Source organism: Erpetoichthys calabaricus, chromosome 1, assembly GCF_900747795.2.
Source record: "Erpetoichthys calabaricus chromosome 1, fErpCal1.3, whole genome shotgun sequence".
Taxonomy (NCBI): Eukaryota; Metazoa; Chordata; class Cladistia; order Polypteriformes; family Polypteridae; genus Erpetoichthys; species Erpetoichthys calabaricus.
The window spans coordinates 96,331,848-96,345,117 of record NC_041394.2 but is presented as its reverse complement, the minus strand read 5'-3'; the positions used below and the strand labels follow the sequence as shown (position 1 = coordinate 96,345,117).

General features: G+C 35.7%; 1 protein-coding gene across 3 annotated transcripts in view; it reads right to left on the bottom strand.

The window, feature by feature from the left end:
* Positions 1-13,270, bottom strand: part of eml3 (EMAP like 3) — a 242,950-nt gene that overhangs the window by 107,999 nt on the left and 121,681 nt on the right. The gene's annotated exons all lie outside the window — the stretch shown is intronic.

The following is a 13,270-nucleotide window of genomic DNA, read 5'->3' as shown; positions in this document are numbered from 1 at the left end:
TTTTAACCGATGAAAATTGAGAACAAATTGTTTAGAACTGCACTACTTTTCACCTATTGTGACCAGGAAATCTAGCTGCCTCCCATAGGCGTAACTACTACCTGCAGCCTACGGCCTACTCTGGCACAAAATAGGGAACTAGATTTAAAAGTTTAAAACACAATCAACCCCACAAAATATATCAAAATGTCTTACAGAGAGAACCATTAAGCTCTGGCTTGTAGAGATGATAGAAACAGTAATCTTTATAAACCGAGGACTTATTAGCAAAAATAGAAAAATTGCATAAAAGGCCCAAAAAAGGCAAAAGGGTTGCCCAAAAAGTCCAATCCGTAATCCAAAAAGAGAAATTAATAAATCACACAAAAAAATAGAAAATCCAAAGAAAAAGCAATATTCATAAACAGCTCTTTGCTGTCATGGTTCTGCCAGGATTTTACCCATGGCGCAACATGATTTCTATTTGTTTAATCTTTGGGTTATCACTTTAATATTTTTTGTAAACATCATTGATTATGTTTTATCTTTTTATGTTTGATGTTGATGTTATGTTCATTTTTATATTCATTGTGTTTTATGTTATAGTGAATTGTTTAGTGAACACTTTATTGCTAATTTTATATTTAAGAATATTTGTTGTTTTTGTACCTTGTCCTTCAAATTATGTTTCTCATATCTTGTATGTCGAGCCCAGAGGGGCAGAACCACCTAATGATGCAGCTGGTGAACTGCCCCACTTATATTTAAGGAGAAACAGCAGATGACATGGCTGTTTCTGCATTGTGGATTGTTTCTAAATATTTTTGTTGTGCTTTTGGATTTTTGGATTTCCTGGAAATTGATCCCCACTGTTGTTTGAAGGTACTATTATTATTCAGTAATTACTAGATTTTTTTGTTTTTTTTTAGGAAAAACCTGTTTTTACTCCTGCATTTATTTTTTGTAATCCTTTTGAATTCTGCAATAAATCTTTAAATGTAAAGGAACTTTGTTTTGCATTTGGACCAGATGTTTTATGGTGTTCCTGCCTTCATTTAGTGGATTTTTGAACTTTTGCAATTTAAAATCCTGATTCCCATTTTTGGGCTTGTACAGGTTTGAGGCCTGCCTTTCGAGTTGGGGTTAAAATGCCCATACGTGAGGCCTACTCTGGGGAGCCACTCCTTGGTTGAACGATATGCCAGGTTTGTGGTTTTTCAAGGTATGCATCTAATTTTCAGAGATTTTGTGACATGATCATAACACTTTCAAACTAAATGATCCACTTATGAATCTTTCTCTCTGACCTAAATATAAAGGCAGAGGGAGGTCCCAGCAGCAGTGACGTTAGGGTGGCCCTGCCCCCTCCGGTTCCACCCACAAAATAAAAAGAACTGATGAACATTTAAAGAGACAGTACCTAAATTTTACAAAATAAACAAATAAAACAGAAATTATATAAAAGTAAAAAAAATGAGTTAAAAATAACAAAAAAAACAGACTATAAATACAAACAAGAAAAAAAGTGTGTGACAAGTTCCCTCCAGATGTGTAGTCTCATCTGAAAATCACATCTGACCTCATGAGACTATCAAGTTCATACCAAAATGAATTGCCAATATAAAAAAAGTCAGCTTTGCAACATTTCCGAGCAAAAAAAGTCTGTCTTTGAATGTTTGATTACTTAAGAGATACAGAAGCTGTTTTAATGTCTTAGTCTTCTTAGCAAGGATCAACAATATATGATTACAATTTTTTTGATATAGTGGATGACATGTGCATAAATGAGACAAATGTTCAGTACCTTTTGGACATGTGCACAATATACACAATTTTGCCTGGTAAATACATATCTAGCATGTTTGTGAAGAAATAACTTCAACTTGGAAAATAACAGACTTATCCTTTAAAGGAACAAAGCTCAAAATATGGCATATTTTTCAAGCTCTTTTTTTTTCAACAAGGGTTGTTTGATGCAGAGTAAAACTTACTGTTTTAAAATACACTCTGTGCTTGAACAGTGCCCATTTGTAGGTACTGGGCTTGCTAAAGGTTGCATTGTTTTAGCATTTAATGCAGATCCAACCACAGTGTAGACATGTTTAAGGACTCTCATAAATTCTCCTATTAAACAAAATTTTTCCTACAAATTCAACAGATGTTTAATAGCTTACTAGCTATGTAAGCTCAATTGCTTCTGCATCACTATAGGCTTAAACAATCACCTCCCTAGTTTAGGCACATGAAACACATGAAGCACTTTACATAAAGCATTTCAAGGTGTTGTCATTTATTATGTTATTCATTTGATGCATAAGTCACATACTGTTAGAGCTTTACTCATCCTGTACTGACTTCAGCTCACTGCTACTAAGGAATTAACAAACTTCACTGTTTTAATGTAAATGTATGGACTGAATTTTAAAAGCCTTGTGAATTGAACTTATTTGGAGCTTTACATGGCTTAATTCAATTTTTAATAATGTTATATCGCTGCACTGTTACTTTGCTGCTTACAGCTTAGGGAAAACCTGATTAGCACAGGAAACGAACATGATACACCAGCACAAGCCCTCAGAGTCAGGGCTAAGATTATATACTTTGTGACGGCTGGTTTACGGTCTCATGGAACAAACTGTTTTAGGAATATGAAAGTTAACTTAACTTAATGCAACACCCTTCATTGTCATCAGATCTCAGCAGATTAAGCATCTATAGGAATGGGTGGAAGGAGCCACTACAAGACCTTAACCAGTAGATAATTTGCATTTAACCATAGGACAAACCAGAAACGGCACAAGTTATGTCCTCTTTTAAATAAATCATTGTGCAAAAATCAAAGCCAACAATAAAAATGACTGCTATATTGTGAATTCAGAGTAGCCAATATTAGTCTCTGCATGAAGTATAAAATCACACTGAGTAATAATAAAGTTCTATAATCAAAAGTAATTTTTGTTGAAGCATTCTTTTCTCAAGACTACTTACATCCAGAATATGCCAAATATACTGCCAGGAATTACATTTCAGCTCAGGTGTTGTGAGCATCACCAATTTTGTTTAAAGATCCCAAACAGTCTAACTTAATTATGAGGTCAAATCTTCTTCTTTTATCTTCTTCTATATTTTTAAGACTATCAGTGTGAGATGATTTGACCAGTCAGTTCTGAGTGCTAACCATTTTAGCTTTTAGTGATTCAAAGTTAGGATGAATGAAGGAAATAAAATGATAGCACAACCACCTCCAGCTAATGTATATTGAGCCCTCCAGTAAAACAGTTTTCAAATTCATTCACAGAATCAATTAAGTAGCAAGTAAAATGTGATGCCAAAGTCCAAACAAGTGTGCCTCAAGTGTCTGCAACGATCATAAGATGCTCTATGTAAAATATTCATTCCATCATAACATTTGTTGACTCAGTGCTTTGAAACCTACACACTAGACAAACACTTAAGTAGTCATGAAGCTGCTTTGAAATAGAAGCATGAAAGCAAACTGGTCTAATAAGACTATACTTAATCTGTTAGTGGCATCACAGTCTCACAGAGACATGCAAATACTAGTTCTGCTATGGTGATGGCAATTTGTGGCCACACTGCTCACTCCTAGCTATTCTCTTTTTAAATTTCCACCCAAAATAAGACAAAGAAATGTATCCTACAATGGTAAATCAAGAAGTAAAGGGCAATTTGAAAATTAAGTGCTAACAGCAACAAACAGAAGCAACATGCAATGTGTTTGTGATAGCTTATGGTGGTATTTTGAACACGCGCAGCACAGCACCCTGCAGTTGGTTGAAGCCAGAGTCAAAAAATCATGGACAATCCGCTGTGGATTTGCACCCTTGTTGAACAACGCATTGTAGTGAGATGTTTGAACTACCCATAAGCCATCACAAACGTATTGTATTGCGTCAGCTTCCAACCATTGTGGCTACTGAAAAATGTTCAAATTGCCTTTACTTTTTGATTTAACCTTGTATTTACTGTTCTCTATTTTAGGGATATAAAAATTTCTCCATACATATTTTAAACATATGGGTGCTTTACTTAATTATAATACAGAAGAGGGGTGGCACGGTGGCGCAGTGGTAGCGCTGCTGCCTCGCATTAAGGAGACCTGGGTTCGCTTCCCGGGTCCTCCCTGCGTGGAGTTTGCATATTCTCCCCGTATCTGCGTGGGTTTCCTCCAGGTGCTCTGGTTTCCTCCCACAGTCCAAAGACATGCAGGTTAGGTGCATTGGCGATCCTAAATTGTCCCTAGTGTGTGCTTGGTGTGTGGGTGTGTGTGTGTGTGCTGGCGCCCTGCCCAGGGATTTGTTCCTGCCTTGCGCCCTGTGATGGCTGGGATTGGCTCCAGCAGACCCCCATGACCCTGTGTTAGGATATAGCGGGTTGGATACTGACTGACTGACTAATACAGAAGAACCTCATCTTACATGAGTGGTACCTTCAAAAGCATCAATTATAAAGGAATTTCACATATAGTGAAATGTCCTTAGACAACCGTTTGTATACCCCCAAAGACTGCAACAAACATAGTTTACCCTATATCTAATTTGTTATGTACAGTATATACTGCACATACATTGAAAATGTGCATGAATACTATGTAAATGCTATGTATTCATGTGCAGTAATTATATACTGCCTATGACCTAGTCTCTATGTGACTGTAAACTGTGCATTATTCAAAAAATGACATTTAGCCAGGTGACATCAACACTTAAAAAGATACCTATAGTTATTATCTGTAGCAAGATTTCAACCCACAACCTCAAGTCCAAAGTCTTAACCACTACCCCATACTCCCTGACAACTCTTCAAAAATAAAGCATTACACAGAAGATATGCAGTCGACAGAAGAATGCATTCCATTTACTGCTAGTTAGCAGCCTGGAAAGCAAAGAGAAGTACAGCGTTTGTAAATAATTGGGAAGATTTTTTTTTTTTTTTTTTACAAAGGTCTGCGTTTTTCAACAGAGATAGTCTCTACTTTCACTAGAGAGGATCTTACACTTTATCACAAAATATGCCACAAAACTGCCTGACTGACTAACAACAACACCATCCAAGCTGTAGCTGCACATTCCTTGGCAGTTAGTACCAGTTGCATGTAATAAAATCCAAATCAATTGACAGTAAGCCAACAGAGTATAATAAAAACCTTGAGTTAAAATTAAATCCCCCTGTATTTGTAATGTTCTCCATATTAAAACAAAAAAGATGAAATCTGTCTCTAAATATTCTTGCAGTGTAAAATGCTGTTTGCTAAACATCATTTCGCTAGAAAGTAAAGTTGTTTTGTATATCAAGTACAAAGTCAGATCTCTCTTTACTTACTGAGGCTTAACTTAGTAACATTGACAGAATTCTTTTAGTTTACAATGTCCACTAGTTTTAACTTCTTCCCTAACTCAAGAAATAGTGGTTCAGGGAGCTATCTTTTAATAATATACGTGTTGAAATAAATATTGTTACCAAAAATGTGGCTGATTTTACACCTTTTAAATGCTCATATAAGACACGAAAACTACCAAGTACAACTTTAACACTAATCTGCAAACCTCCTAAGTCAAACTTATTTATGACTGAATTTGACAGCTTTTTTCCTTACCAAGCCATAACTTATGACCAAAAAAATACTGATATCCCTTTAAATGTGAAAAACAACAACTTTAGCAAATATATGCAAACAGCAGATATATGTACCTGTTGAACCATACACATTAGAAAAGGGCTGACACCATTTCTTAAGCATACATTAGATCTACAGTATGTATTAATCACAATGCTCATTTTCAAAATTTAATAATAACTCCACTTAATGAAGTAATCTCTGATCGTTACATAATTACATTTGATTGACCAGGACTTTGCAAAAAACTTCACAACCTAAACCCAAAATAGTGTAGGATCTAAACAAAAACATTACATCAAACTGTAAGGATATTGTGACACCTGTAAGCCTATTCTAAACAACCACATAGACTATTGATATACAACTGAAGCACGACTTGATTTCCTACCTGAAATCTAACTTGCACTATTGACGTGCCCCTTGCATTATTGCAGACTACCACTGTGTAAGGCTTTGTGACTTCCACGTTGATCCCTAACACGAACATTGACAGTTGCTGCATTGTGAACAATATTCTGCTTGTCCTTGCACTTGACTGCACTTGATTGCAATTATTTTGCCTTTTTGTCATGCAGCTACTGTCACATCACCATCGAATTTCACATGGCAGAATTCACTGGGCATATCATAGCGGTTTGGCCATTCAGTACTCTATAAGGCATCAGATTCACTTTTTGTGTCAACGTTAGATAAGCAGTTCATATCATCATCACTATCGCTTGATTCAGTTCAGTTTCAGTTCTTTCTAAAACTGCCAAAATTGCTCTACCACTTCCAGTTTTTGAGTGATGACAGTTTAAAAACAGTATTTATAGAAAAAGTGCAATACATTTTTAAAATTAATTATTTAGAAAGGAAGTGATAAATTATACATAGAATCATTTGAGAAATAATTATTACTTACAAAAAGCAGCCATTTGGTAGTTTATTTTCTATTATAATCCTCTGAAAGTCTTTCACGGTTGATTGACCAAGAGATTGCCACTATCACAGACTCACTTGATTTTCCACTATAACCTCTCTCCAGGGTCTTGGTGGAACTCTCCTAATGTTCATAAAAGATTTCTCTCATGTTCTCAGTGAAAAAATCCAAGTGAGAGCATAAGAAATAGACTTTTAAAGACATGTTGCACCCAAGCGTTAGGCAGGAAGAGAGAAGCTCCTCAACTAGTTCCTCAGAGTTTTCCACCCTTGTACTCTCAAGAAAAATGTGGCACTTGCTTTCAAACACCACCAAGCTCTTTATCCAACTTTGCACAGCTTGGATTTGAGGTTTGCATCCTTGAAAAGCTCCTGGATTTGAGGTTTCAATGAAGATACTTTCTTTTATTTTTGTTTTGTTAATGTGAGGAAACTTCTGCCTGAGGTATTTTTTTAAGTGGAGGCAAAACATTTTTCTTGCTGTCTACTTCCTCTCTTCTGGACAAGGAAAGGCCAACTTTGTAACTTTCTAAATAAAAATTCCAGACTATTTTGAAGAAATAAGAAAGAAAAAAATACTGATTAATAGCAAAAAATGTGTAGCAAATACTTGATTCTGGGTTGTTTCAAACTCTACTAACATTAAGAACAAGGCATATTGCTATTTTTCACCTCAGCATGAAAATTACCTATATCATAAAACAAACAAAACATATTTTTTAAAAATCAACGATGTTTTTTCAAAACAGCATTTTTCACTACATCTGATTCCTCTCGGAAATCCAGAGAAATGGATAATAGCATACCTAAATTTATAAAGTACACCCATTCTGTTGCATACAAGGATTTTGTTACAGGCCAGAGTAATTACTGTAAGGTTTTGTGGCTTTTTTGTTAACATATTTTAACCATATATAAGTAGTCTTAGCCTATATTGATTGAAAAGAACAGTACAAAAAGGAACTGAATTGTTTTTTTCCAGGACTTTCTAGATTCTCATAATAGGTGGAAAGAGTATTAGGATAACCACCACTTACATCTACAGTTGGAATTACTCTTGAAAGGATGCATTTTTTTGCAAACCAACAGCAACAACAATTAATTTCTTGTATAGCCAAAATAACACAAGGAATGCCTCAAAACAGAGCTCAGGAGCAGTATATCAGAAGGAAGCAAATAATCTAAAAAAAATTACCACAATGTGTAACAGCAACTGATGTAAAACCGGAAGAGAAAAGGTTAATTAGTAGTAAACACACTTGCCAGCTGACTATGAAAAACAGAAGTGCAACTGATCAGAAGTTAAGATCAAGCAGAAAAGAAGCAGAAATACATTTTCAAACTGGAGTGGGATTAGAAGAAAGAAAACAGCAGTGATGAAAATGAACAGTGCCTCTGTTTGCACTGAGCATATATCACAATATCTGTATTCAGGAATGTGCTCTGTCCCTACAAAACCAGCCACAACACTGTTCCCCATTGATTTGTCTTCTGGAACAGAATGCAAAAACACACAATACTCTTTTAGAATCCCACAGTATAACAGCCCAGAGTATCTCGACAGACTTCTGCTTCAAAGATCCTTTTAATCTTTAAATGAAAAAAAAAACACAAAATCAAGCAGAGAAGGCTCATCAATGACCAATTCTTGTACTCATTCATCAGAGCCTTCTCATTTGGATATTATAAATTGCAACGTACAGAATTCACTCTCTGCTGTATGTCACAGGAACACCAAGTACAGAAAAAATCGAGAGATGCACCATCTCAAATGCAAATTCTTATAGTTTTTGCTCAGTTCAACCAGTTGGACTGTAACAATGCATTAATAATATGGACAAGCCTTTAAGACTAATTTTGAGTTTGAATAATTAAATGTTACTGTAGCTAAATTTATACATGAAGTACAAAAGATGGGGAAAAAATTGACACAGTACAGCACAGTAGTATTTTTATTGCAAAAATATCACAAATACACAGAGGATAAGAATTGATTTTTTTCTGACACTTACAGGAATATAGAAGCAAAATTTATGGTAAACAAAAATGTATTGCTTCAACATTCCGTAAGTAGGCTAAAGTCTATCAAAATGCTTTTTGATTCAACATTTCCATTGATGCGCAATCTGCTAATATTAGTGCTATGGCTAAAATTATGATATAAAGGGCTCTGTGCATATTTTAGTCAAAAGTTTAGATTCTACCAACAAAGAGCTGACACTCCTCACCATAGAAAGGGTTTATTTATTTGTGTAATCTGTCATAAGATTCAATAAATACTCAGTATGTCACAATGTGTTGTATATATAATCATAATAAAACAATACTTTCATATAAAATATACATTTTATTTATATTATTTTTATGTTACATTTCTCGTTTTTCCTTTTATTATATACTCTTGTTTTATGTTTTCACTATTATGCTCTATTAGTCTGTGAGAAAGTATTGACAACAGAAACACTGAGGAAGTTCTTTGTTTCCAGAGGTGTTCCGCAAAAAGGGACAGAAGCTGCTAGTTAATGTCAGTTTGGTTTAACAAAACAAAACAATATTAACATTATAAAAAACATTACCACACCCTGGCCCTTTCAAGATCACTCAACCACTGGACTTGGTGCACATTTGAGCACCTCAAAACCTGACCTGTTCAGCCCTGGGACATTTGACTGAGTGGCTCTCTATAACCTACCATTCTCCACACTTCTGCATGCACCAAAAGCATCCGGGTAATATAATTGCTGGAGCACTTACAGCACAAAGAAAATCAAAAAAGAGATAGCAAGTAACCTAACTGCTGCAAATTAATTAATTCTGACAAATCTGCAAATGAGGTTTTGCTGGCAGAGTCTGGCATGGATCGTACCCTGAATGATTGTCTGATACAAGCTAAGTGTAAAAGTATTATTTGCTCAGTGATATGTTTTGTTAATGTAATTATGCTACCACTGTAGCTTTGAGGCAGTACTACACAAAAAAATGGCCTTTCCACATGCATTTCCCAACACTGAATCTGCTCCAGTTGTGGAGCTAATGCAATCTACGTGACAACACACATCTCTTTCTTCCATTGACTTTACTGTCATAATGGTTAAATCATAAATAAATCCTTTAAATCCTATTTAAAAACACAGTTTTACTCCTTGGCCTTTAACCCAGTATGATATGTTGACGATCTGTGTACTTTTTATTATGAATTTCTTCAGGTCTTATGTGTTTCTGTTTATTTTACCCTTTGGTTATTGTGTGTCTTATATGTTGGGTTTTATTGTACAGCACTTTGGTCAGCCTTGATGTTGTTTTTAAAGTGCTAAATAAATTAAGAATTAATGTATGGAGACATATGAGAGTACCCCAAATAATTCTGCAATACTTTCTACATTTCAGTCAAAATTATCAGGATATGTCTACAACTTCTGTAATGAAGTTTAATCTGAAATGTCCCATGTGCCCTAGGTTATTTAAAAGTGTATGCATGCTGGGATGTACAAAGCCTAACTTGATTACAGAACTACAAGGAAGGAGGTGCTTTAATATTTGTTCTCCTGTTTCAAGGCTGAGGATTAAAGCTGTATGTAATGGCTTATCATTTAGCCGTTATGCTCCAATTAGACAGAGAGGTTAGTCAGACTGTACAAAGTGGCAGGCATGTCCAAATATTTTCCTTTAGAAATTAACCAAGAGGGTCATAATTGAAGCAAGGGGTTTATAACAGGGATTATCATTAGATTGTTACCAAAACCAAACCACTCACCACAGAGGTTAGTTTAACCAAAACAAGACTTTTACACCAGAATATTTTCCCAATTGTTTTTTAGTTGTGCTTGTCTCTTGTGGAAATTCATAGTAGGAGTCTTTGAGTCTGGATGCCTCTCACTGTCACATCTGGTAGAACAGAAGAATCATGACACACTGAGTCAGGATGCATTTGGTGTACATGTCCAGTAAAGTACATCATTACCAACAACAATATAGTGTGGCTCCCCTATAAATACAAATGGCTATATCATTTAGTCACCAGGATAAAATTAAAATAAATGTTCATAATCTTTAAGAAAAAAAAAATAAACTGATACAAACTGCCCCCTCATGTGATCCTAACATGGGGGTGTAAACTTTTAAAATGAGACCATAAAACAGTGAAATGAAATGGCACCATACATATCTTCTTCTTCAAAAGAAATATAAGACAATCTCTTCAGCAGGGCAAGTCATTGCCAGTGTTTTCTGGTATGCAAAAGGGGTGGTTTTGATAGATGTTATGCTGAGTGCTCAAACAGTTTATTCAGATCTGTATATTCAGACTCTTAAAAAAATCAGAAAGGTTTAAAGAGTGCTGCTGAAATCCTCCTTTAATTGTACAACACACAACCACATGGAAGTCTGAAAACATGGCCAGTAATCACAAAACTCAGCTGGTCTGTCCTTCCCCAGCCAACCTACAGCTCATATTTTGCCACTACAGGTTACCATCTCTTTTGAGCCTTAAATATGCTAGTTATGGGAAAAGGTCTTTGTTACATGAACAGTTTATACGAAGGAAAGTCTACAAAAGAGCTCAATTGCTTGACATAATGAGTTACAGGGAATAGCATTGACAACTGAAGCCTGCGGGCAATTAATATACAATACAATAATTAGCATCATATTTATAAAGACTTTGACAAAAGGCCAACAGCTCCATATGTTGCAGCTGCCTAAGGGGTGGACCCACCACAGGCAGATTAAATAAAGTTTTTATAAGTTGTACCAATGGATACATTCCTTATAATCTGCAAAAACTATACTCATTTGAGTTCTTAAAATGTGATGAACATTATGATCACAGATATTACAAAAATTGAAATTCTTCCTTCTGCACCCTTTTAGGTCGTTGAGGCAGCAATGCTTTAGTGCGTTAAGTCCTGTGTATTTACTGTGAGTACTCACAGTTTCTCATCTATGATCAGCAAAATATAAATTTCCAAAATGCCTTGGAGGCAGCAGGTGTTTATTATTTTCAACTTATTATGCTGTCATTATCTTTTTTTCAATACTTTATCGTTGTGTATTTTTGACCTCTTTTTGAGTTCATGGACAGTTTAAGTCGTTTCTATAATCTTCATTTCAGCATGGGGACTGATCAACTGTGAATGGTTTGAGCTCACTGAAGGTGTGTTACAAGTAGTTCACACTGGCTTCTCACCATTTAATAAAGTCTTGAAATAGCTGGGCTTGCTTTATTTACATTCATACAGTATATACATATATACATTGTATAAAAGAAGCACAAGGCCTGAATAAACAGATCAGGAATGCCCACTCCATCACATGGTGAACCCTGGGGACACTGGAAGTTGTAGTAGAAAACAGGATGGTGGCAACATTGGATGCCATCATGAAAACTCCCCTCCACCTTGAAGAAATTTTTGCCACAGGTTCATTCCACCACAGTGTGCTAAAAAGTGCCTCTGGGGGTCTTTTCTGACCACTGCTATCAGGCAATTCAATGTTTCCTCCTGGGGCACTCATTAAGTTCATTTTGAAATACCATTTTGAAATATCTGTACAATACACATTTATTTATTTGTTGGATTGTTTGTTTTTACATATCAATTGATTGATTGGCTATATTATTTGTCCTGTGAGTCTGTATCCTTGTTTTTATGTTTCTGCTGCTATACGCATCTTAATTTCCCTTTGGGATTATTAAAGTTTATCTATTCTAATCTAATCTAATATATATACCGTATACACACACCCACACACACATGCACTTGTATATACAGTCATGCACTGACTTACAGCTTATTGAGTTGAAGCCATTCATACTTATAGCTGAGAGCAACAGGAAACCAATAGGGTAATAATGTTCTGGAAATTGCCAAAACTAGCCAGTAGAGGCTGCAAAGTCCATGAACCTTTTGTTCACGACATACAGCAGACCTGCCAGCTACAGAATAATACACTCTGTTTAGAAGCAGTGAGAGAAGAGGTGGTGGAGCTACAGTGGAAGCAGTCTCTCAACTGTCTTCTTTCCTGTATTGATTAGTTATGGATTGTTTACTAAACTTTTTACTTCACTATCAATACCAGTTTCAGACCAATACCAAAACAGTTCTAAAGCAAACAACGGATAACTCCAGAACACTCCCCTTCTTACTCCATCCTCCCTAGTGCACCATCCAGTTGTATGCATTATGCACCACATCCCTCTTAACAGCATGAAGTGTGCAATTATCAAGGCAATAAGGGGGCAGTTCCCCTGTGAAGTCCCGTCCCAGTTGAAGCAATAATTGGGGTTCCTGTGAGGTCCAGATTCTGTCTAAGCAAAAAAAATTTCCTCTGTCAGCTCTTTACTGCTATCAAGTTCCTATAGCATTAAAGCAATAACTTGGGTGGGGTTTCTCCATGAAGTCTCAATTATGTCAAAGCCTCATTTCATGAGGTCTACAGAATGGATGTTTTACCAAATACAGACTAACAAGTATAGTGGGGCGTGGGTAATATGGGAGTTACTTAGAGAAAAGCTGTTCTTTATTTCTGATATAAAGGCTGGTACTGTACCATTTTAAAATGTGGGTTTTTACTGTGCAACCCTAATACTGATGCTGCACCCAACAAATGTCCACAAACTAGCAATAAGTAAAAAAAAAGATCATTGCTCTCACAGTTTTTCAGTCTTCAGAGCACTAATTGGCCATGCCACGTGGCATTTTATTGAAGTTCCGCTTCACACAGTTGTAAAGT